The sequence below is a fragment of the Protopterus annectens genome, chromosome 4.part0 (assembly GCF_019279795.1).
Source record: "Protopterus annectens isolate FY-2018-M chromosome 4.part0, PAN1.0, whole genome shotgun sequence".
Classification (NCBI taxonomy): Eukaryota; Metazoa; Chordata; order Ceratodontiformes; family Protopteridae; genus Protopterus; species Protopterus annectens.
The window spans coordinates 886,102,662-886,129,811 of record NC_056733.1 but is presented as its reverse complement, the minus strand read 5'-3'; positions in this window follow the sequence as shown (position 1 = coordinate 886,129,811).

Genomic DNA, 27,150 nt, shown 5'->3' with positions numbered 1-27,150 from the left:
AGTCAAAAAAGCAATTACTAGAAAATGGAAATCAAAATCTACTATATTTAAAGTACTGAACATTTCAAAATAGATAAAAGAACTGGAAGTGGGATCTTTAGAAAATGGAAGGAGCAAATGATTTGACAATAAATGGAATTTGTGGAAATAATACATGCAGAACAAAATATTTAAGATTTGGCAGGAATTTAATAATTTCTGTGAATGTTGGACTAAAATATAGTGGTTATAAAAAGGAAACATATGTAATGTATAATGTATGTAAACGGAAAAATGTTAATATTGCTTCTTTTCTTTTCTATTAATGTATGTTTGTCTGTGCCTTAATTGATAATTTAATAAAAGAATTAAAGAAAAACATCACTGGGAGAGGTCGACCCAATGCAGAAGCAATTTCAGTCATGAATGCAGTCTTTGTCAATTTATCAGAAGTGGTTGTACCTGACACGAAATTTGTTTGGTCCAGGTGGATGACAGGATAATAATTTGGTCAGTTTTTTGGCCATTGTAGTTTCAAACAGCTTATAATCATGAGTTAAAATTGATAGACGTCAGTAAGAACCAATCTGACATGAATCCTTCTCCTGTTTTATGACTAATGTAACCAGCTGCTTTCAAATACGAGGGGCCTCCTCCCTTGTTAAAACATGTGGTTGAGCAATGTGACAAAATATATTAACAACATTTTTCCACCCAAGTCATAATTTTCTATCTCAAGGCCATCTGCACCCGAGGGCTTTCCCTTTTTTGTTCTTTCATCAATATTTCAAGTTCTTCAACAGTAGTTTCTCTTTTCAGAAAGGAAACCTGGTCCACACTCAGATTCAACAAGGAGAAACTTTCATTAACACAAATATTTTTATAACATTACAGCCGGGTCCCAGACATACTATTTTAAGCTGCCTGTTTTCCCATCCTTCTTCACTGTGCTTTAGGTCTTATTTACTAGCCAATAAATGACAAAGCAATAGAAAATCACAGATCGACACTAGCCAATAAATGACAAAGCAATAGAAAATCACAGATCGACACTAGCCAATAAATGACAAAGCAATAGAAAATCACAGATCGACACTAGCCAATAAATGACAAAGCAATAGAAAATCACAGATCGACACTAGCCAGTAAATGACAAAGCAATAGAAAATCACAGATCGACACTAGCCAGTAAATGACAATGCAATAGAAAATCACAGATCGACACTAGCCAGTAAATGACAAAGCAATAGAAAATCACAGATCGACACTAGCCAGTAAATGACAAAGCAATAGAAAATCACAGATCGACACTAGCCAGTAAATGACAAAGCAATAGAAAATCACAGATCGACACTAGCCAGTAAATGACAAAGCAATAGAAAATCACAGATCGACACTAGCCAGTAAATGACAAAGCAATAGAAAATCACAGATCGACACTAGCCAGTAAATGACAAAGCAATAGAAAATCACAGATCGACACTAGCCAGTAAATGACAAAGCAATAGAAAATCACAGATCGACACTAGCCAGTAAATGACAAAGCAATAGAAAATCACAGATTGACACTAGCCAATAAATGACAAAGCAATAGAAAATCACAGATCGACACTAGCCAGTAAATGACAAAGCAATAGAAAATCACAGATCGACACTAGCCAGTAAATGACAAAGCAATAGAAAATCACAGATCGACACTAGCCAATAAATGACAAAGCAATAGAAAATCACAGATTGACACTAGCCAATAAATGACAAAGCAATAGAAAATCACAGATCGACACTAGCCAATAAATGACAAAGCAATAGAAAATCACAGATTGACACTAGCCAGTAAATGACAAAGCAATAGAAAATCACAGATTGACACTAGCCAGTAAATGACAAAGCAATAGAAAATCACAGATCGACACTAGCCAATAAATGACAAAGCAATAGAAAATCACAGATCGACACTAGCCAATAAATGACAAAGCAATAGAAAATCACAGATCGACACTAGCCAATAAATGACAAAGCAATAGAAAATCACAGATCGACACTAGCCAGTAAATGACAAAGCAATAGAAAATCACAGATCGACACTAGCCAGTAAATGACAAAGCAATAGAAAATCACAGATCGACACTAGCCAGTAAATGACAAAGCAATAGAAAATCACAGATCGACACTAGCCAGTAAATGACAAAGCAATAGAAAATCACAGATCGACACTAGCCAGTAAATGACAAAGCAATAGAAAATCACAGATCGACACTAGCCAGTAAATGACAAAGCAATAGAAAATCACAGATCGACACTAGCCAGTAAATGACAAAGCAATAGAAAATCACAGATCGACACTAGCCAGTAAATGACAAAGCAATAGAAAATCACAGATCGACACTAGCCAGTAAATGACAAAGCAATAGAAAATCACAGATCGACACTAGCCAGTAAATGACAAAGCAATAGAAAATCACAGATTGACACTAGCCAGTAAATGACAAAGCAATAGAAAATCACAGATCGACACTAGCCAGTAAATGACAAAGCAATAGAAAATCACAGATCGACACTAGCCAGTAAATGACAAAGCAATAGAAAATCACAGATCGACACTAGCCAGTAAATGACAAAGCAATAGAAAATCACAGATCGACACTAGCCAGTAAATGACAAAGCAATAGAAAATCACAGATCGACACTAGCCAGTAAATGACAAAGCAATAGAAAATCACAGATCGACACTAGCCAGTAAATGACAAAGCAATAGAAAATCACAGATTGACACTAGCCAGTAAATGACAATGCAATAGAAAATCACAGATCGATACTAGCCAGTAAATGACAAAGCAATAGAAAATCACAGATCGACACTAGCCAATAAATGACAAAGCAATAGAAAATCACAGATCGACACTAGCCAGTAAATGACAAAGCAATAGAAAATCACAGATCGACACTAGCCAATAAATGACAAAGCAATAGAAAATCACAGATTGACACTAGCCAGTAAATGACAAAGCAATAGAAAATCACAGATCGACACTAGCCAATAAATGACAAAGCAATAGAAAATCACAGATTGACACTAGCCAGTAAATGACAATGCAATAGAAAATCACAGATCGACACTAGCCAATAAATGACAAAGCAATAGAAAATCACAGATCGACACTAGCCAGTAAATGACAAAGCAATAGAAAATCACAGATTGACACTAGCCAATAAATGACAAAGCAATAGAAAATCACAGATTGACACTAGCCAGTAAATGACAATGCAATAGAAAATCACAGATCGACACTAGCCAATAAATGACAAAGCAATAGAAAATCACAGATTGACACTAGCCAGTAAATGACAATGCAATAGAAAATCACAGATCGACACTAGCCAATAAATGACAAAGCAATAGAAAATCACAGATTGACACTAGCCAGTAAATGACAATGCAATAGAAAATCACAGATCGACACTAGCCAATAAATGACAAAGCAATAGAAAATCACAGATTGACACTAGCCAGTAAATGACAATGCAATAGAAAATCACAGATCGACACTAGCCAATAAATGACAAAGCAATAGAAAATCACAGATTGACACTAGCCAGTAAATGACAATGCAATAGAAAATCACAGATCGACACTAGCCAATAAATGACAAAGCAATAGAAAATCACAGATCGACACTAGCCAGTAAATGACAAAGCAATAGAAAATCACAGATCGACACTAGCCAATAAATGACAAAGCAATAGAAAATCACAGATCGACACTAGCCAGTAAATGACAAAGCAATAGAAAATCACAGATCGACACTAGCCAGTAAATGACAAAGCAATAGAAAATCACAGATCGACACTAGCCAGTAAATGACAAAGCAATAGAAAATCACAGATCGACACTAGCCAGTAAATGACAAAGCAATAGAAAATCACAGATTGACACTAGCCAGTAAATGACAAAGCAATAGAAAATCACAGATCGACACTAGCCAATAAATGACAAAGCAATAGAAAATCACAGATTGACACTAGCCAGTAAATGACAATGCAATAGAAAATCACAGATCGACACTAGCCAATAAATGACAAAGCAATAGAAAATCACAGATTGACACTAGCCAGTAAATGACAATGCAATAGAAAATCACAGATCGACACTAGCCAATAAATGACAAAGCAATAGAAAATCACAGATTGACACTAGCCAGTAAATGACAATGCAATAGAAAATCACAGATCGACACTAGCCAATAAATGACAAAGCAATAGAAAATCACAGATTGACACTAGCCAGTAAATGACAATGCAATAGAAAATCACAGATCGACACTAGCCAATAAATGACAAAGCAATAGAAAATCACAGATTGACACTAGCCAGTAAATGACAATGCAATAGAAAATCACAGATCGACACTAGCCAATAAATGACAAAGCAATAGAAAATCACAGATCGACACTAGCCAGTAAATGACAAAGCAATAGAAAATCACAGATCGACACTAGCCAATAAATGACAAAGCAATAGAAAATCACAGATCGACACTAGCCAGTAAATGACAAAGCAATAGAAAATCACAGATCGACACTAGCCAGTAAATGACAAAGCAATAGAAAATCACAGATCGACACTAGCCAGTAAATGACAAAGCAATAGAAAATCACAGATCGACACTAGCCAGTAAATGACAAAGCAATAGAAAATCACAGATCGACACTAGCCAGTAAATGACAAAGCAATAGAAAATCACAGATCGACACTAGCCAATAAATGACAAAGCAATAGAAAATCACAGATTGACACTAGCCAGTAAATGACAAAGCAATAGAAAATCACAGATCGACACTAGCCAATAAATGACAAAGCAATAGAAAATCACAGATCGACACTAGCCAGTAAATGACAAAGCAATAGAAAATCACAGATCGACACTAGCCAATAAATGACAAAGCAATAGAAAATCACAGATCGACACTAGCCAGTAAATGACAAAGCAATAGAAAATCACAGATCGACACTAGCCAATAAATGACAAAGCAATAGAAAATCACAGATCGACACTAGCCAGTAAATGACAAAGCAATAGAAAATCACAGATCGACACTAGCCAATAAATGACAAAGCAATAGAAAATCACAGATCGACACTAGCCAGTAAATGACAAAGCAATAGAAAATCACAGATCGACACTAGCCAGTAAATGACAATGCAATAGAAAATCACAGATCGACACTAGCCAGTAAATGACAAAGCAATAGAAAATCACAGATCGACACTAGCCAGTAAATGACAAAGCAATAGAAAATCACAGATCGACACTAGCCAGTAAATGACAAAGCAATAGAAAATCACAGATCGACACTAGCCAATAAATGACAAAGCAATAGAAAATCACAGATCGACACTAGCCAGTAAATGACAAAGCAATAGAAAATCACAGATCGACACTAGCCAATAAATGACAAAGCAATAGAAAATCACAGATCGACACTAGCCAATAAATGACAAAGCAATAGAAAATCACAGATCGACACTAGCCAATAAATGACAAAGCAATAGAAAATCACAGATCGACACTAGCCAATAAATGACAAAGCAATAGAAAATCACAGATCGACACTAGCCAGTAAATGACAAAGCAATAGAAAATCACAGATCGACACTAGCCAATAAATGACAAAGCAATAGAAAATCACAGATCGACACTAGCCAGTAAATGACAAAGCAATAGAAAATCACAGATCGACACTAGCCAGTAAATGACAAAGCAATAGAAAATCACAGATCGACACTAGCCAGTAAATGACAAAGCAATAGAAAATCACAGATTGACACTAGCCAATAAATGACAAAGCAATAGAAAATCACAGATCGACACGAGCCAATAAATGACAAAGCAATAGAAAATCACAGATTGACACTAGCCAATAAATGACAAAGCAATAGAAAATCACAGATCGACACTAGCCAATAAATGACAAAGCAATAGAAAATCACAGATTGACACTAGCCAGTAAATGACAAAGCAATAGAAAATCACAGATTGACACTAGCCAGTAAATGACAAAGCAATAGAAAATCACAGATTGACACTAGCCAGTAAATGACAATGCAATAGAAAATCACAGATTGACACTAGCCAGTAAATGACAATGCAATAGAAAATCACAGATTGACACGAGCCAATAAATGACAAAGAAATAGAAAATCACAGATTGACACGAGCCAATAAATGACAAAGAAATAGAAAATCACAGATTGACACTAGCCAGTAAATGACAAAGAAATAGAAAATCACAGATTGACACTAGCCAATAAATGACAATGCAATAGAAAATCACAGATTGACACTAGCCAGTAAATGACAATGCAATAGAAAATCACAGATTGACACTAGCCAATAAATGACAAAGCAATAGAAAATCACAGATTGACACTAGCCAGTAAATGACAAAGCAATAGAAAATCACAGATTGACACTAGCCAGTAAATGACAAAGCAATAGAAAATCACAGATTGACACTAGCCAGTAAATGACAAAGCAATAGAAAATCACAGATTGACACTAGCCAGTAAATGACAATGCAATAGAAAATCACAGATTGACACTAGCCAATAAATGACAAAGCAATAGAAAATCACAGATTGACACTAGCCAGTAAATGACAATGCAATAGAAAATCACAGATTGACACGAGCCAATAAATGACAAAGCAATAGAAAATCACAGATTGACACGAGCCAATAAATGACAAAGAAATAGAAAATCACAGATCGACACTAGCCAATAAATGACAAAGCAATAGAAAATCACAGATCGACACTAGCCAGTAAATGACAAAGCAATAGAAAATCACAGATCGACACTAGCCAGTAAATGACAAAGCAATAGAAAATCACAGATTGACACGAGCCAATAAATGACAAAGCAATAGAAAATCACAGATCGACACTAGCCAGTAAATGACAAAGCAATAGAAAATCACAGATCGACACTAGCCAGTAAATGACAAAGCAATAGAAAATCACAGATCGACACTAGCCAGTAAATGACAAAGCAATAGAAAATCACAGATCGACACTAGCCAGTAAATGACAAAGCAATAGAAAATCACAGATCGACACTAGCCAGTAAATGACAAAGCAATAGAAAATCACAGATTGACACTAGCCAGTAAATGACAAAGCAATAGAAAATCACAGATTGACACTAGCCAGTAAATGACAATGCAATAGAAAATCACAGATTGACACTAGCCAATAAATGACAAAGCAATAGAAAATCACAGATCGACACTAGAGGTGGCTAAGCCTCCCACAACCTCTACATCAACAAGCCGTTTGTTATTATTCTTGTGTTGAGACACTGTGTGTGCATGCAGTCAATAGAAAGTTTGTACCTGCCCCTTTAAGAAAGACAGACTTTTGTAGGCTACCTGAGTATGCCCCCCCCCCCCCATATGGCTGGTGGCATCAATATTCATTGAATAAAACAAATGAAATTAGGTTAGTTCAAGACTGACTAGTGAATTAAAGTAATAACTTTTTTCTTTCTGTTGCTCAGTTCAGCCAAAACGTCATTTCTGTCTGTCAGAATATTCAAACATTTTAGGACCAATACAAAATTGCACCCTTACTAAAAAAGAAACTGTTTTGCTACAGAGCCACACAACAAAGACAGTATCTGTCAACAATCAGTTATGATAGCAAATATTCATTTTTAACACAGATCAATTCCTACATATTATGTATATATCTCAGTCACTCTGTACCATTCTTAAAAATTCTTGCCACAAAGGAAACCTATCTCTCTGCCATACATCCTCTTAACAATAGGAAAGGTTCAGGAGATTTGCCAAAAGACATCTAGTCCTCCGTGTAGATCAGCGTGTATCTTGAACCTAGTCAGTCACTGTAGCTAGACAGCACATGCATATAAGTTACTGAGCATGGCAAGATCAGTGCCATTTTGTATAGTCAGTCAGAATGAGAGCACGCATGAATGGAGATGCCCATGTGAGAGTGTTTGAAGTAACAAGTCAGTTAGTTTTTGAAGTTCGAAGTACATGTTCCAGCTACAACTCCTGATGTGTTTATGTACAATAAATGACTTGAAGGCATACCGAGCTTCAGTGTCTCATTTGAACACATGATACATGCTACATGTTGTCAGAATGGGATCCACAGTTGAAAGGAGTTTACAAACCATGAGGCATGAAGTTAAAAATGGAGAAATATACAGGATTGAACTCGCAGACAGGTCAGCAGTTATTCAAAGGTACTTAAAACTCATTTAAATGATTTTTCAGTCACTGAATATGTGGCAAAACATTCAAAACATTCAAAATAATTATAGAGATAAACAAAATGTCCAAAAATAGTGACATATTGATAAAAGTGTTCAAAATAATTTCTGAAGTGTTTAAAATGTATGAAAAGGTTAAAGCGATCGAAGTTTTTTACAATGTACGACTTTTTTGCATTAACTAAAACTTTTCAAAGGATCCGAAGTGTCTGGAGTGTTTGCAGCATTTGCAGTGTTAAATTAAAGCCATTTCAGAGAGACTGTTGTGCAGTTGAGCGTGAATTTTGTTGTTATGGCAGAGGGATTTCGTAGACCTGGACCGCTGGTGTTTGATAATATTGCTGAGACCTGGCAAGTGATTGAGTAAGTATATGATATTTTCATACAGGCTGCATTTTCTGATAACGATGCAAGTACAAAAGCATTTATACTCCTCAATGTAGCTGGCTCGGAGGCCATTTAAAGTGAACGTTCATTTGTGTACGCACCTGCCGTGTATGCAGGGGAGGGGGAGAACCACCATATTGTGATACCGGCTGAAACACAGGAAGGCCCTGAGTATTTAAAACGTAAATTTAGAGAAATGTGTAACCCTCAAATGAATATTACAGTGGAAAGGCACAAATTTTACACAAGAAATCAAAAGCCTGGTGAAACTATAGCAGCATATATTACTGACTATAGAAATAAAGCAAAACGTGCAGCTTTGGTGATTTACAGCATGAGTTGATAAAAAAAAGTCTTGTGTGTGGTGTTAATAATGATGCAGTGAGAAAGATTTTGCTTCGAGATAGTGATTTAACTTTGAGCAAAGCTATAGAGATTTGTCAAATACATGAGCTTACAGAAAAGCATACAAATATGCTTACGAATGAGAAAAGCATGCTTGGAGTATCTGCCAGTGTAAATGCTGATAGTGTACAACATAAAGTTAAGATGAACTTCCTTTCACCACCCGCTTCCCCCTTCTACTCTTCACCCCTTCTTTTTCATTTTCTCTAGCTTACTTAACTTTCCTCTTAATGAAAAAGAAATTCAAACCGAAGGCAGCCACAGCCAATCTTATTGTTAACTGTCATAATTGTGGAGGCAGTCATGAACCTAAATGAGAAAAGTGCTTAGGTTTTGGTCAGCAATGTCTCACACGTAAAAAGTAGAATAATTTCAAAAGGCTTTGCTAGTCTAAAGTGGCACAATCTTGTATTAAAAAAGAGCATTTGAAGAAGCAAGTAGATCAGATAGAGAGCTGTGAGCAAACATTTTTATGTTGATGGTGTCTTTGTGATGGATGAAACAGTTAATACAGTAGACTATCAGCAATGAGTGAAATAATTTGTACTGTACGAATTAATGGGAAACCTGTAGAGCTTAAGGTAGGTACTGGATCCAAGTGCAATGTTAATATCAGTGCAGATGTTTGCTAAAGTAAAAGCTGGTGAGAAACTTGATTCAGCAAAGTGTGCAAAACTAGTTGCTTATGGTGGTGAAGAGATTCAAACTGATGGCGCAATAATCCTTTTATGCCATTTTGCTGGAAACAGCTATGACTTGCAGTTTTACATAGTCAAAAGACATGTGCCGTCACTGTTAGGCCTCAAAGACAGTTTAAGAATGGGACTGATTTCATTTAATAAAGAGGTTCACCATATAAGTATGAAAGTTTTACATAAAATATTTTTAGTGAATATGATGATATTTTCAAAGACAAGCTTGGCAAACTTCCGGTCACATATTCCATGAAGTTAAACCATGAAGTAAGCCCAGTTGTCAGACCAACAAGGAGGTTTCTGGTAGCAAAGCATAGCAAAGTGAAAGCAGAACTAGACAAAATGATGAATTTAGGTGTCATTACTCCAGTAGAAGAACCAACTGAATGGGTATCCTCCATGGTCGTAGCTCACATGAAAAGCTCAGATGATAGTTGAATATGTATGGATTCAAGAGACTTAAACAAAGCAGCGAACAGATAGACTTACTTACCACTAAATGATAAATAAAAACAAGTGCTCAGGTAGATGGGTAAGGAATTTTTACCTAAAAAATCCACCAAAAACAATCAAAAAAAAATTGTAGAGCCGCATAAAATGTAAAAAGTCAGAGTGTCTGATGAAGTCATACTGACGAAAAACGCAGCATTTGGTGATTTTTTCGCTCTCTACAATTTGACTTTTTTTTTTGGTTTTTTTGTTAATTAAATCTCCGCTCACTTTACCACAGCAGCCTCCTGAGCACTTTTTTTGTATTTATAGACTTAAACAAAGCACTTAAGTGTCCTCATCATCTGATGCATACTGTAGAAGAGGTAGCCACTCTCATGCCAAATGCTACTATTTTTTTCAGTTTTAGATGCAAAAAGTTCCTTTTGCCAAATTTTGCTGGATCACAAATCTTCATTAACTGCTTTCAGCACACCATTTGGTAGATACAGTTTTTTGACAATGCCATTTGGAATCAGTTCTGCCATTGAGGTATTTCAATGTGCCATGGAACAATTTTTTTCTGGTTATCCATGTGCTATCATAGTAGAGAGCATTATTGTAGTGGGCAATGATGAAGACGAACATGATAGAAATCTCAGAATGTTCTAGACCATGCACATGAAGTCAGTCTTAAATTGAATCCTCAGAAATGTAAATTCAAACTGAAAGAAGTTGCTTATGTGAGGCATTTGTTTACCAGTTCTGGCTTATAACCAAATCTGTTTAAGCAAGCAGCAATTTTTAAGATGCCAGTTCCAAAGAATGTTACATCTTTACAACATTTTCTTGGTATAATCAACTATTTAGGAAAATTCATCGCAGACTTGAGTGAGCTTTCTGCACCATTGCATGAGGTGACATGCAAAAATGTAAAGTGGTCCTGGTTGGAACAAAACCAAAGAACATTTAATATTCTAAAGAAGAAAATCGCTAGTCAACCAACATCGAGATATTATGATGTTCATAAACCTGTAACTCTTTCTTGTGATGCTTCAAAGTATGGTCTTGGTGCAGCATGTCTTCAGGAAGGCATACCAGTAGGCTATGCATCAAGAACTGTACCCCAAACAGAGAGGCAGTATGCACAAATAGAAAAAGAGCTTTTGGCAGTAGTGTTTGCATGTTCAAAGTTCAGTGATTATATTTATGGAAGACCTATTCAAATACAGACTGATCACCAGCCTCCAGTGACAATTTTAAAAAAGTCAACACATACAGCTCTAGTTCGACTACAACACACGATGTTAAAATTGTAAAAGTACAATTTCAATATTGTCTATACAAAAGGCAAATATCTATACCTTGACAAATAAGAGAACAGCGGTAGCGTTGTCGGCTCACAGTAAGACGTTGTCCAGTTCGATTCTCAGCTAGAGCGTCTTCTGTGTGGAGACATGCGTGAATGGGAGTACCTTTGTTGAAGGTTGTGCGTCAGGGCTGGCAACTCGGCACGTAAAAATCTACTACCAATCATTAGCGGACTGGAATTCCGCTGTGGCGACCCCTAACCGGGAAAAGCTGAAAGACACAACAACAACAACAACATGTAAAAGAGAAAGCAGACTTTGAAGTCACGGAAGTCAGTAATTTTTCATCATCACATCTTGATGAATTCAGAAATCATACAGCTTCAGACTCAATTCTTCAGAAGCAAAGAAATGTTATCAGTCAAGAATGTCTAGCACGACAAGTCAGTTTACCGCTAGACATACAGCAGTATTTTCCTTACCAAGACAAGCTCATGATGGAAGATGGAATCATCATAAAAGGTCTTAAAAGTGGTAATTCCTAAAGCATTACAACAGGAATATAGCAATATTTTGCAATGTGGTCACCCAGGTACTGATTCAACCAAAAGAAGAGCAAGAGACATAGTATTTTGGCCTTCTATGTCGAAAGATATAGAGAAGGAAACTCTAGCATGTTCAATTTGCAACAGCACCAAACCACACCAAAAAAAGGAACCACTTCAGCTAAACCAGATTCCTGAATTACCATGGTCAACGGTTGCTACTGATATTTTCGACTGGAATGGTCAGCATTACTTGGTGTTACTATACTCTTATACAAATTGGTTTGAAATTGACTTTCTTCCTAACTTAACATCCATCACAGCCATGACAAAATGAAAGAGACATTTTTCTGTCCATGGTAGTCCGCACAAAGTCATTTCTGACAATGGTGTACAGTTTACAAGTCAGCATTTTAAGATATTTTCTGAGTCTTGGGACTTTGTCCGTGTTACTAGAAGTTCTGAGTATCCACAGTCTAATGGATTAGCTAAGCATGCAGTTCAGAGAGAAAACGTTTGTTGGGGAAATTAACTTGCTTGGTTCACCTGCTCAGAGACTGATATCCAGACAAACTAGAATAACTCTTCTGATTAGTACACAATTTTTAGTATCAAATGCAAACAACAACAGAATGGTTAAAACTCCACTTTCAAGAAAATGTCAGTCACAAAAGTTGTACTACAATAAGTCCAGTAAACCTCTTAGACCATTAAGGCAAGGAGAAGTTGTGAGAATGCAAACATCTAAAGGATACATCCAAGTGGCAATCGTCAAGAACATTTGTGAAGAACAAAGGTCTTACATCATACAATCTGAAGGAATGAATTTCAGAAGAAATCAAGGATATATATTACCAGTCTCTGAACCAGTGAAGCAGCAGATTGCCTGCACCAATGACTCTATTTTTCAGTTACTCTACACCTGTTAGAATTCCAGAGGACAGAGTACTTTCTTCAAGTAATCCTGATGCAATCCCCAAAGTTCCAATTGTGAGAGAATCCCCAGAGACTGTCCCTGTTGCTAAACTCAGTGAAAGTTTTTATCCGACCAGATCAGGTAGAATTTCCAGACCCAATCTGAAATACACAGCGACTTGGACTTGAACTCATTTGTTGTTGAAATGTTGATGTGATATCTAGCATGTAAAATGTTCTGTAGTCCTATTGCATGCTGAACAAATTAAGGAGGGAGGATGTAGATCAGTATGTGTATTGAACCTAGTCAGCCACTGTAGCTAGACAGCATGTCCATATAAGTTACTGAGCATGTGCAAGATCAGTGCCATTTTGTATAGTCAGCCAGAGTGAGTGCAGGCATGAATGGAGATGCCCATGTGAGAGTGAAGTAGCAATTCAGTTAGCTTATGAAGTTCAAAGTAAATGTTCCATTTACAACTCCTGATGTGTTTATATACAATAAACGACTTGAACACATACCCAGCCTCAGTGCCTCATTTGAAGACATGAGACATGCAACAATTTGTTTCTTTCTTTGCACATCAGGATCAGTACAGGTGACTTCTGTCACAGGTTTTCCTGATTGTAGCTGCTGTAGGACTACCTCCTAATGGAAGTAGAAAGGTAATGGGGCATCTAACCCAAGAAGGGCCTCACATATCTCAGCATATGTACAGTAAATTAACCCTCTACTTGGACTGTTGGCACAGATGTATGGCAGGCCAAAATGTTATTTGTTCTGTCCTCATGTTGTGAGTAATAGTTCTGACAAGTCCCAGAGACTTCCCATACTCTGGAACAATCTACCCATCTATGTCAAACAAAGTTCCTCATTAGCACTCTTCAAGAAAATTCTTGATAAGTGGATGGGAAATAGGAAATACACCCCGGGGATCACTTCTGTGGCTCTGCTCGACAGAGACACAGGAAAATAACTTTCTTGGGTGGCGTAAGCCAGGAAACCTTGTTGGCTAGGCTTACTTAGGCCCTTGGGTGAATAGCCTAGTACCTACCTATGAACCAAAGTACTCTGCTTTAACCAGTCTATTACATGATGATAACAGCAACATATGTATCCTTCCCTTTAGTGCTTAGCTCTTTAATTGAACCAAAATGGATCTGTGCATTTTAGTTTTAAATGATGAGGAATAAAAATGTGAGGAAGAAATTGTTCTTTGCTGATGTCAGCCATAAGCATGCTGTTCAGTGCTCTTGGCAAGTTTGGAGCCCATGTAGATAAGGGGAATTAATTCTTCCTTTTTTTTCTGGAATGGATACCAGTTAACCTTACGTTCTTTCTTTGCAATCTGTCCTTTTGATCTACTAGCTTGGCTTCTAGCTGCCCCCATTCAAGATTCTGCCAATTCCATTACGTAGTTTAGCATCATTCGTATCTATAGCAACCTCAGCGAGATGATCAGAAGAGGCAGTACTCATCTGTGCCATCATTTTCATTCTGCTGCCCACTTTCTGAAAATATTAGTGGAGGGTAAATTTATTTTTTGAAGCTTCTGCACAATCTGCTCCAGCACCTGGGGGATTTTTTTCCAGCCACGTCTTCATGATCTTTGAGATGGTGGTGATGCAACTTTTATGGGGCAATCTGGTGACCTCATGGTCAAGCTAGGAGAACTGAAGTCATCTTTTTTATTGTTTACTGTTTTTTTTTTCTGTGTGTAGCTACTGTTATTCCTCAGAAAAAAATACTTAAATTTAACAGGCTCACTTCTTTTGATTTAAAGAACAGGTTAAACATAATTTATACCTTTTTTGTTATGGATGAGAATGGTGTTCATTAGCCTAAGCTGTTATTCAGTTCCTATCTTAACAAGAGGTCCAAATAGAGTATTGGTTTTGTAAGCAGTTTTAAGCTATGTATGGAGGTACAGATGTAGCTTGTCTGGCAGAAGAAAGATAAGGAAGGGTGAAAGTCTGAAAAATCTAAAACCAATCACGAGTAACCGGGTTACTAGAACTGTTTGAAAAGGGTGAGAGTTAAACTGAGTTGGGGGATTACAGGATTACACAGACATCATGACAGGACAAGGACAGCGAAAATACTCAAAGACACAAACAAGAATGAACAACAGAATGGGCAACTCCAAAGGATGTTCCACATGAAACTGGGTTAAAAACGTACTTTATTAAACAGATCTAAAACACATAACACATAAATGCACTAACATATTCACGCGCTTTCTTCCACAAAGTAAGACTTCCTCAGATGTAACAACACAATGTGAGACACACCTTAATATATATGAGCTACCAATAATTTAATTAACTAATAAATCAATGTAATACTGTGAATTAAAATCATATTATCCTATTTGAAAAAGACTGCATAAATATATAAAATATATAAATATAAATTCAAACAATATGAACAACCTGATTAATTATAATTTAAAAATATATATATATATATATATATATATATATATATATAATTTTAAACTATACATTATAAAATTCAACAGTTTAAAATTGGCACATTAAAACACATTGTCTCTGGCTCTCTCAAGTGGTCAGACTTTTAGTTACTTCTGAATAATACATTGAGAAATCACAATAAAATAATACATAAAAACTCATGTTATTGCATGAAAATCTAAATATAATTATGCATGTATATCACAGCCTTGCTGCCCTTATTTTCAAAATTGGGGCAAGGGAAATGGCTTTGTTTAATCCAGGTAGTCTATTGGCTTCTAAAATAACTTGCCAATAGACCTCTTTATACTTAATTTTCATTTCCCGTGCACACCTTGACATCTACAGGTATCTCTTCTAACACAAAAAACAAGAACTTGGCTTCCTGGCATAAAAGGGTGTGTCTAAACAAAGCATTCTTATGATTTTTAATCCTAATGTCATAAATATGTTCATATATTCTTTATTTTAAGTTTCTTTTTTGTCTTGCTTACATAAAAAGCATTACATGCCATGCATAATGCAATATATATATTATACCACTAATGTTGCAAGTACAATAGGACTTAGCCACAATATAACTATCCTTACTTTATATATATATATATATATATATATATATATATATATATATATATATATATATATATATATATATATATATATATATATATATATATATATATATATATATAGAGAGAGAGAGAGTCAGAATTAACAATAAATGGACACTGCAGACATGATCCACATTTAAATGTACCCATTTTTTCTTATTGATCCATTTTGTAGTGCTTTGATTATGTTCTAACAAATCCTTAATACTGTGTCCCTTCCTAAAAATACACTTTAAAGGTTTTTCAAAAATCACTTTCAAATCCGTCAGACTAGCAAATTTGGTCCAGTCTTTCTGAATGGTATTCCTAATCACTTGAGCATCACTGTTAAAGTCAGTAACAAAAGCACTTTCAAAATTTTTTCTTCTTCATTCAAAACACCTGCTTTATTGTTGTTAATGTCACTAGTAATGTCGTAATCTGACCCCAAACTAGGTGCAAACCTGTCTTTCCTACCTTTCAGTACTTCACGCTGAATATCCCTTATTAAGTCTTTATGGTAGCATCTCTCCCTAAACATACCATTTAATAAATCACATTCAGCTAAACAATGTGATCATCGGATCTCATTCTACTTGGTCTAACAAACTGCCCCAACTGCCCCACTATGCTTTTCGTTTGATAAAAAGGTTGGGCACTTGTGAAGTAAAGGTAGGAGTTCGAAAAAGTCTCCTTCCTAAAAATCTTAGACAAACTTTCCGTTTTCCTTCCAGACCATGACATCCAAATAATTCACTTTATTGTGATTAATATTATATGTAAATTTTAAAAAAATTAGTAGAATTAGAAATATATGTAAAATACTCCATAAACCTCTCCTGTATCCACCCAAAATAAATATCATCCAGAAAATGTTTATAAAAATTCCAGCTGTCTTTGCATTTAGAATTTAAAATAAAATTTTCTTCCCAAACAGATAAAACTATATTAGCATAGGTGGGGGCATTTCTTATACCCATGGCTACCCCACTCATTTGTTGGAAAAATTCTCCTTCAAAATATATACAATTATTTTTAGTACTATTTCCATTAATTCCAGATAGGTACAGAATTCATTTTGTATAAAACTTCCATTAGTCCTTAATGTTGTTGTTGTCTTTTGGCTTTTCACGGTTAGGGGTCACCACAGCGGAACTCCGGTCCGCTAATGATTGGCAGTAGATTTTCACGAACTGTGACCCTGAAACAAGAAACTAACAGCTTCTGATCAAAAACGCAGGGCTAGATTGAATAAAGCCTATACAAAGTGAACACTAAGTGTACACGATATGTATTCAAGAACATTCTTTTCACATTTTTTGTGCTTTCTAGTCACTCAGAAATATTACACTAAGTGTACATGCAGTCTACACTTTGTGATAACTTTTATGAATCCCTGCCAATATTTAAAGCTGGAAGAATATCAGCAGGAAAACTAAAATTAGGAGTAAGAAGGTGTGAGTTATGTCTGTTTACTCAGAACAGTGTACAGTTTGTGTAGGCATTATTGAATCCCAGGTGCTATTTATACAGAATAAGCCTGTACACATGAAATGATAATTACTGGTACAACATCAATTTTTTTAAATAAACATGACCCTATATATATATATATATATATATATATATATATATATATATATATATATATATATATATATATATATATATATATATAAATTCCAGAAATTCCTAAGTTACCCTACTGATATGAGCTGTGATCACACTCTATCAACAGAATATATACTGGGCTAATTTAACAGATGAGGCGTCAATATACACAGACCGTAGGATTCATTAATGCCTACATTAAGTGTACACCATTCTGAGTGAACAAACAACACAAGTATTATTCACACCTTCTTCCTCCTAACTTTAGTTTTCCCACTGATTTTCTTGCATCTTTAAATGATGAGTGGGATTCATAAAGATTACCGTAAAAGTTCAGACTACATGTGCACTTAGTGTAATCTTTCTGAGTGAATAGAAAGCACAAAAATGTGGTACAGATGTTCTTGAACACAGATCATACACATTTAGTGTACACTTATGCTTCATGTAGGTGTAATTAAATCTTGCCTGCTACCTGTAAACACATTACAGAGAAAAACATTTTGTAACTTGTTTAATCTTTTGTCACTGATGCAAGAGAGCCCAAAAAACTGAGTATGCATTGTGTTTTAATTTCAATATTTATCTTACTATCTTGGAATGTTGTAGTTAAGTACAGACCTTGACCAAACAAAAGAAAAAAGTGTGGAGGGAGCATAAGCCAGGACTCATTGGCTCAAAACCAAACTGCCTTGGAGCCATTTAGTGCACAGATACAGGAGTAGATATGGGTTGTAGTACAACAGCCTTTGAAACACTCTTGAAAATTAGTGTGTTCTGCTAAAAGTGAATCATGGAAGTGGCATGTCACTCCTGTTTAGCGAAGACCCTACCAAACTTTGGCTAATGATTAAGGCAGACTGATGAATAGAATCAGTGTATACATGACTATAGAAAAACAGATTACAGCAGGTTGGCAAAACTGCAAAAGAAATGATGGACTGGAAAAAGACAAAGGGCATAGGCAGTGTAAGGGTAAAGATTAAGCAAAGATTACATTCATTAACAAGGCACTATGTGGAAAGAAAAAGCAAAGAAAAGGAAGAGACTGATGTTGCCCAACAATGAAGTAAAAGAGGTAGTCAGAACAAAAGAGATGGCATTCCAAAACCTGAAAAGGAAGAACAGAAGAGGTGGCATTCCAAAACCTGAAAAGGAAGAACAGAAGAGATGGCATTCCAAAACCTGAAAAGGAAGAATAAAAGAGATGGCATTCCAAAACCTGAAAAGGAAGAACAAAAGAGATGGCATTCCAAAACCTGAAAAGGAAGAACAGAAGAGATGGCATTCCAAAACCTGAAAAGGAAGAACAGAAGAGATGGCATTCCAAAACCTGAAAAGGAAGAACAGAAGAGATGGCATTCCAAAACCTGAAAAGGAAGAATAAAAGAGATGGCATTCCAAAATCTGAAAAGGAAGAACAGAAGAGATGGCATTCCAAAACCTGAAAAGGAAGAACAGAAGAGATGGCATTCCAAAACCTGAAAAGGAAGAACAAAAGAGATGGCATTCCAAAACCTGAAAAGGAAGAACAAAAGAGATGGCATTCCAAAACCTGAAAAGGAAGAACAGAAGAGATGGCATTCCAAAACCTGAAAAGGAAGAACAGAAGAGATGGCATTCCAAAACCTGAAAAGGAAGAACAGAAGAGATGGCATTCCAAAACCTGAAAAGGAAGAACAAAAGAGATGGCATTCCAAAACCTGAAAAGGAAGAACAGAAGAGATGGCATTCCAAAACCTGAAAAGGAAGAACAGAAGAGATGGCATTCCAAAACCTGAAAAGGAAGAATAGAAGAGATGGCATTCCAAAACCTGAAAAGGAAGAACAAAAGAGATGGCATTCCAAAACCTGAAAAGGAAGAACAAAAGAGACAACATTCCAAAACCTGAAAAGGAAGGATAGAAGAGATGGCATTCCAAAACCTGAAAAGGAAGAACAAAAGAGATGGCATTCCAAAACCTGAAAAGGAAGAACAGAAGAGATGACATTCCAAGAACAGAAGAGATGGCATTCCAAAACCTGAAAAGGAAGAACAGAAGAGATGGCATTCCAAAACCTGAAAAGGAAGAACAAAAGAGGTGGCATTCCAAAACCTGAAAAGGAAGAACAAAAGAGATGGCATTCCAAAACCTGAAAAAGAAGAATAGAAGAGATGTCATTCCAAAACCTGAAAAGGAAGAACAGAAGAGATGGCATTCCAAAACCTGAACAGGAAGAATAGAAGAGATGGCATTCCAAAACCTGAAAAGGAAGAATAAAAGCGATAGCATTCCAAAACCTGAAAAGGAAGAACAGAAGAGATGGCATTCCAAAACCTGAACAGGAAGGATAGAAGAGATGGCATTCCAAAACCTGAAAAGGAAGAACAAAAGAGATGGCATTCCAAGAACAGAAGAGATGGCATTCCAAAACCTGAAAAGGAAGAACAAAAGAGATGGCATTCCAAAATCTGAAAAGGAAGAACAGAAGAGATGGCATTCCAAAACCTGAAAAGGAAGAACAAAAGAGATGGCATTCCAAAACCTGAAAAGGAAGAACAAAAGAGATGGCATTCCAAAACCTGAAAAGGAAGAACAAAAGAGATGGCATTCCAAAACCTGAAAAGGAAGAACAGAAGAGATGGCATTCCAAAACCTGAAAAGGAAGAACAGAAGAGATGGCATTCCAAAACCTGAAAAGGAAGAACAAAAGAGATGGCATTCCAAAACCTGAAAAGGAAGAACAAAAGAGATGGCATTCCAAAACCTGAAAAGGAAGAACAGAAGAGATGGCATTCCAAAACCTGAAAAAGAAGAACAGAAGAGATGGCATTCCAAACCCGAAAAGAAAGAACAAAAGTGATGGCATTCCAAAACCTGAAAAGGAAGAACAAAAGAGACAGCATTCCAAAACCTGAATAGGAAGAATAGAAGAGATGCCATTCCAAAACCTGAAAAGGAAGAACAAAAGAGGTGGCATTCCAAAACCTGAAAAGGAAGAACAGAAGAGATGACATTCCAAGAACAGAAGAGATGGCATTCCAAAACCTGAAAAGGAAGAACAGAAGAGATGGCATTCCAAAACCTGAAAAGGAAGAACAGAAGAGATGGCATTCCAAAACCTGAAAAGGAAGAACAAAAGAGACGGCATTCCAAAACCTGAAAAGGAAGAACAAAAGAGACGGCATTCCAAAACCTGAAAAGGAAGAACAAAAGAGATGGCATTACAAATCCTGGAAAGGAAGAACAAAAGAGATGGCATTCCAAAACCTGAAAAGGAAGAACAAAAGAGACAACATTCCAAAACCTGAACAGGAAGAACAAAAGAGATGGCATTCCAAGAACAGAAGAGATGGCATTCCAAAACCTGAAAAGGAAGAACAGAAGAGATGGCATTCTAAAACCTGAAAAGGAAGAACAAAAGAGACAGCATTCCAAAACCTGAAAAGGAAGAACAAAAGAGATGGCATTCCAAAACCTGAAAAGGAAGAATAAAAGAGATGGCATTCCAAAACCTGAAAAGGAAGAACAGAAGAGATGGCATTCCAAAACCTGAAAAGGAAGAACAAAAGAGATGGCATTCCAAAACCTGAAAAGGAAGAACAAAAGAGATGGCATTCCAAAACCTGAAAAGGAAGAACAAAAGAGATGGCATTCCAAAACCTGAAAAGGAAGAACAAAAGAGATGGCATTCCAAAACCTGAAAAGGAAGAACAAAAGAGATGGCATTCCAAAACCTGAAAAGGAAGAACAGAAGAGATGGCATTCCAAAACCTGAAAAGGAAGAACAGAAGAGATGGCATTCCAAAACCTGAAAAGGAAGAACAAAAGAGACGGCATTCCAAAACCTGAAAAGGAAGAACAAAAGAGATGGCATTCCAAAACCTGAAAAGGAAGAACAAAAGAGATGGCATTCCAAAACCTGAAAAGGAAGAACAAAAGAGATGGCATTCCAAAACCTGAAAAAGAAGAAGAGAAGAGATGGTATTCAGGAACAGAAGAGATGGCATTCCAAAATGGTAGCCTGAAAAAGAAGAACAAAAGAGATGGCATTCCAATACCTGAAAAGGAAGAACAAAAGATGGCATTCCAAAACCTGAAAGCATGAAAAAAGAGATGCATTAAATAGATAACATATTAACAGAAAGAGATGGTTCAAAACCTGAAAAGGAAACATAGATGGCATTCCAAAAAGAAAAAGAACAAAATGGAACAGTGAATTCAAAAGAGATTATACATTCCAAAACCTAGAAGAAAATGTGAAGTATAACATTTAGATGAACATATCCAAAAATGAAAAGGAAGAACAGAAGAGATGGCTTTTCAAACTGAAAAGGAAGAATTGGTTGATTGAATTCCAAAACCTGAAAAGGAAGAACAGAAGAGATGGCATTCCAAAACCTGAAAAAGAAGAATAGAAGAGATGGCATTCCAAAACCTGAAAAGGAAGAACAAAAGAGATGGCATTCCAAAACCTGAAAAGGAAGAACAGAAGAGATGGCATTCCAAAATCTGAAAAGGAAGAATAAAAGAGATGGCATTCCAAAACCTGAAAAGGAAGAACAGAAGAGATGGCATTCCAAAACCTGAAAAGGAAGAACAAAAGAGATGGCATTCCAAAACCTGAAAAGGAAAAACAAAAGAGATGGCATTTCAAAACCTGAAAAGGAAGAACAAAAGAGACAAAATTCCAAAACCTGAACAGGAAGAAGAAAAGAGATGCCATTCCAAAACATGAAAAAGAAGAACAAAAGAGGTGGCATTCCAAAACCTGAAAAGGAACAACAGAAGAGATGGCATTCCAAGAACAGAAGAGATGGCATTCCAAAACCTGAAAAGGAAGAACAGAAGAGATGGCATTCCAAAACCTGAAAAGGAAGAACAAAAGAGATGGCATTCCAAAACCTGAAAAGGAAGAACAAAAGAGATGGCATTCCAAAACCTGAAAAGGAAGAATAAAAGAGATGGCATTCCAAAACCTGAAAAGGAAGAACAGAAGAGATGGCATTCCAAAACCTGAAAAAGAAGAATAGAAGAGATGGCATTCCAAAACCCGAAAAGAAAGAACAAAAGAGATGGCATTCCAAAACCTGAAAAGGAAGAACAAAAGAGATGGCATTCCAAAACCTGAAAAGGAAGAACAAAAGAGATGGCATTCCAAAACCTGAAAAGGAAGAACAAAAGAGATGACATTCCAAAACCTGAAAAGGAAGAACAAAAGAGGTGGCATTCCAAAACCTGAAAAGGAAGAACAGAAGAGATGGCATTCCAAGAACAGAAGAGATGGCATTCCAAAACCTGAAAAGGAAGAACAGAAGAGATGGCATTCTAAAACCTGAAGAGGAAGAATAAAAGAGACGGCATTCCAAAACCTAAAAAGAAAGAACAAAAGAGATGGCATTCCAAAATCTGAAAAGGAAGAACAGAAGAGATGGCATTCCCAAACCTGATAAAGAAGAATAGAAGAGATGGCATTCCAAAACCCGAAAAGAATGAACAAAATAGATGGCATTCCAAAACCTGAAAAGGAAGAACAAAAGAGACAACATTCCAAAACCTGAACAGGAAGAACAAAAGAGATGCCATTCCAAAACCTGAAAAGGAAGAACAAAAGAGGTGGCATTCCAAAACCTGAAAAGGAAGAACAGAAGAGATGGCATTCCAAGAACAGAAGAGATGGCATTCCAAAACCTGAAAAGGAAGAACAGAAGAGATGGCATTCTAAAACCTGAAAAGGAAGAATAAAAGAGACGGCATTCCAAAACCTGAAAAGAAAGAACAAAAGAGATGGCATTCCAAAATCTGAAAAGGAAGAATAAAAGAGATGGCATTCCAAAACCTGAAAAGGAAGAACAGAAGAGATGGCATTCCAAAACCTGAGAAAGAAGAATATAAGAGATGGCATTCCAAAACCCGAAAAGAATGAACAAAAGAGATGGCATTCCAAAACCTGAAAAGGAAGAACAAAAGAGACAGCATTCCAAAACCTGAAAAGGAAGAACAAAAGAGATGGCATTCCAAAACCTGAAAAGGAAGAACAAAAGAGATGGCATTCCAAAACCTGAAAAGGAAGAACAAAAGAGATGGCATTCCAAAACCTGAAAAGGAAGAACAGAAGAGATGGCATTCCAAAACCTGAAAAGGAAGAACAAAAGAGATGGCATTCCAAAAACAGAAGAGATGGCATTCCAAAACCTGAAAAGGAAGAATAAAAGAGATGGCATTCCAAAATCTGAAAAGGAAGAACAGAAGAGATGGCATTCCAAAACCTGAAAAGGAATAACAGAAGAAATGGCATTCCAAAACCTGAAAAAGAAGAATAGAAGAGATGGCATTCCAAAACCCGAAAAGAAAGAACAAAAGAGATGGCATTCCAAAACCTGAAAAGGAAGAACAAAAGAGACAACATTCCAAAACCTGAACAGGAAGAATAGAAGAGATGCCATTCCAAAACCTGAAAAGGAAGAACAAAAGAGGTGGCATTCCAAAACCTGAAAAGGAAGAACAGAAGAGATGACATTCGAAGAACAGAAGAGATGGCATTCCAAAACCTGAAAAGGAAGAACAGAAGAGATGGCATTCCAAAACCTGAAAAGGAAGAACAGAAGAGATGGCATTCCAAAACCTGAAAAGGAAGAACAAAAGAGGTGGCATTCCAAAACCTGAAAAGGAAGAACAAAAGAGATGGCATTCCAAAACCTGAAAAGGAAGAACAAAAGAGATGGCATTACAAATCCTGAAAAGGAAGAACAAAAGAGATGGCATTCCAAAACCTGAAAAGGAAGAACAAAAGAGACAACATTCCAAAACCTGAAAAGGAAGAACAAAAGAGATGGCATTCCAAGAACAGAAGAGATGGCATTCCAAAACCTGAAAAGGAAGAACAGAAGAGATGGCATTCCAAAACCTGAAAAGGAAGAACAAAAGAGATGGCATTCCAAAACCTGAAAAGGAAGAACAAAAGAGCTGGCATTCAAAAATCGAAAAGGAAGAACAGAAGAGATGGCATTCCAAAACCTGAAAAGGAAATGGAAAAGTGTAGACTTGGGCTCCTGGAGACACTGTGATAACCACAAAAGCAATTCACAGAACAATGTGACAGCAAATACCAATATGGTAAATATATACAGACTACATTTGTATTATCACTGCATATTCCACCTACCTGGTACAGGATATTAAATGTAGTATATAAGAGTAGCATAAGCCCCACACTGGAGAAGGTGCAGGGGATAAAAATGCCTTAATAGCTGTACAGCAAGTTTTGCTATTCAGACATTTACTTTGAGTTTGCACTTTATTTTTCACAGCTGAGGGACTTGTAATCATGGAGCTAGCTTTGCTACCAGACAGGTTATGAACAGCACCATAAAGCAAACAGCTTGCATTTAAAATGCTGAGGGAAGTTTTGGCGACCATGGGTTGTCGAATAACAGTTGGCCAGCCGGTGTTACTGATTTTTCAGTTGTGCAAGTTCTGTTCCAGTGAATGCTCAGTGCATTTGCAAAGATGATGTTGGTCATTTAACTAGAGATCGTGGTATAGTGGGGATCGGGAAATTTACCCTTTTCCCCACTGTAGTGCGATCTCGGAGTTGGAATATATAATGTGCAGGGGGTGTGGGAGACACAGCGGGGCTTGCCCCCGTGCAAAATTATCATGTTATGTTTTGTGCAGTGTAGGACTACATTCTACGAATGTCGAGAAAGGTTGGATTTGCAAACAGAAGTGTGTTTGAGATATTCTGACCTTCTCGACATTACATGTTCAACGTTTTAGTCGACATTTCACCTGGGTCTATCTTGTGAGTGTCGACTATATCATAGTAAACCAAAACACCACTAAAATGATATCAAAGGTGGAAGGATAGCCAAGACACAAGGCAAGGTCGCACAGGGAATTAGCAGTTTGAATCAAAGACAAAAGTTGCTTCATAACATACAAAGGTGAATGAAAGGTGAAAACAGTACTTCCCAAACTGTAAAAGCAGGACTTAAAGAGCAGTAAGGCTGCTGCCAAAGCAGAGATGATTAATGAAAATCGTGACTAGTCTTTGTGAAAGATATAATGTTGAGTTCATAAATATGATAGAAAAAGGTGAACAGCTAAAAGATAAAGTTCATCATAAGGATCATTGCTGCAGAAAATAAATCAAAGAATGAAGGGTTTGCTGTAAGCAGATGTCAGTCCACAGCCTTAGCTTTTGTTTTACAGCAGGTCATGCTGAAGGCCATATGACCACGCAGTCTCAAGGCATTGCCATTAAGGTTAATCCAGACATAAGAGAAAGCACATCATGCATCTTAGCTCAATTATTTTACGGCACCTGAAGTGAGCAGTCATCCTGCTGTGTTTCCATTAGCTTGTTGGTATAATTCCTAGATCTTGGCAACGATACACATGAGTGAAGCTTGCTATATCCCTTGTAAGTTGCAATGTACAAAATCATTTTTGAAGGGAAGAATTTTGTCCGGCTCATAGACATGAAAACATTTCCATTTTGTTATTCATTTATTTATTTATTTAATGTCATAAGCAGGTTAATGAGTTAATCAAGAGACATTTTTCAGACATATTCTTAGCCAATATGGTAGTGATAATTGAAAAAGAAGTAATAATATAGAATGCAGTAAAATACATTTTGCAGTCGTTTCCAGACTGGATATTATAGACATAAACTGAAACAGTTTTATTTCCATGTAATACAGATGAAATTTTTGACTGGCTAATCAAAGGCTTGATGTGATAAAAAATGAGCAACTAGTACCACTATAAAGTAGGGCATTTTTGTGATGTTCTCATATTAGAATAACGTGATCTCTAAATATATAACAGCAAAGCAAAATGAGACTGCGGTGGTGGTGCTGCGGTAGCGTTGTCGCCTCACAGTTAGACGTTGCCCGTTCGATTCTCAGTTAGAGCGTCTTCTTTGTGGCGACATGCGTGAACGGGCATTCCTTCGTTGAAGGTTGTGCGTTAGGCCCGGCAAGCCGGCACGTAAAACTCTACTGTCAATCATTAGCGGACCGGAGTTCCGCTGTGGCGACCCCTAACCGGGAAAAAGCCGACAGACACAAACAAAGCAAAATGTAGTATATATTAAAATACATAAATAAAACTGTTGAGGCAATAATTTAACATGAGAAAACTACGACTAGACTTCCCTGAATCTTGAAAATAGATACATTTGTAGTTCTCACAAAGGAGGTATTTTAATTCTCTTCTCGATTGTTTTTATACAGTAGTGTTTATTACATCTTGAGCTAAATTAGCACAGCAAGCTTTAAGAAAGATTCTTCATCTTTAGGTAACTTAAAGGTGGGACCTAACTAACAGTGGACCTTTGTGATTCCTTGATGAGAATGAAGCCTGTTTTATTTTCAGTTTATTGCCTACAGGGGACAGCAACTTTTATTCAGGAGCTTAAATGCTGCAAGATTTACTAGAAAACTCTCTAGCTATTATCAATAACCAGTTAGTTTTGCTAAAGATGTTACAACACTGTGATGGCTGCCAAGATTAATAAAGC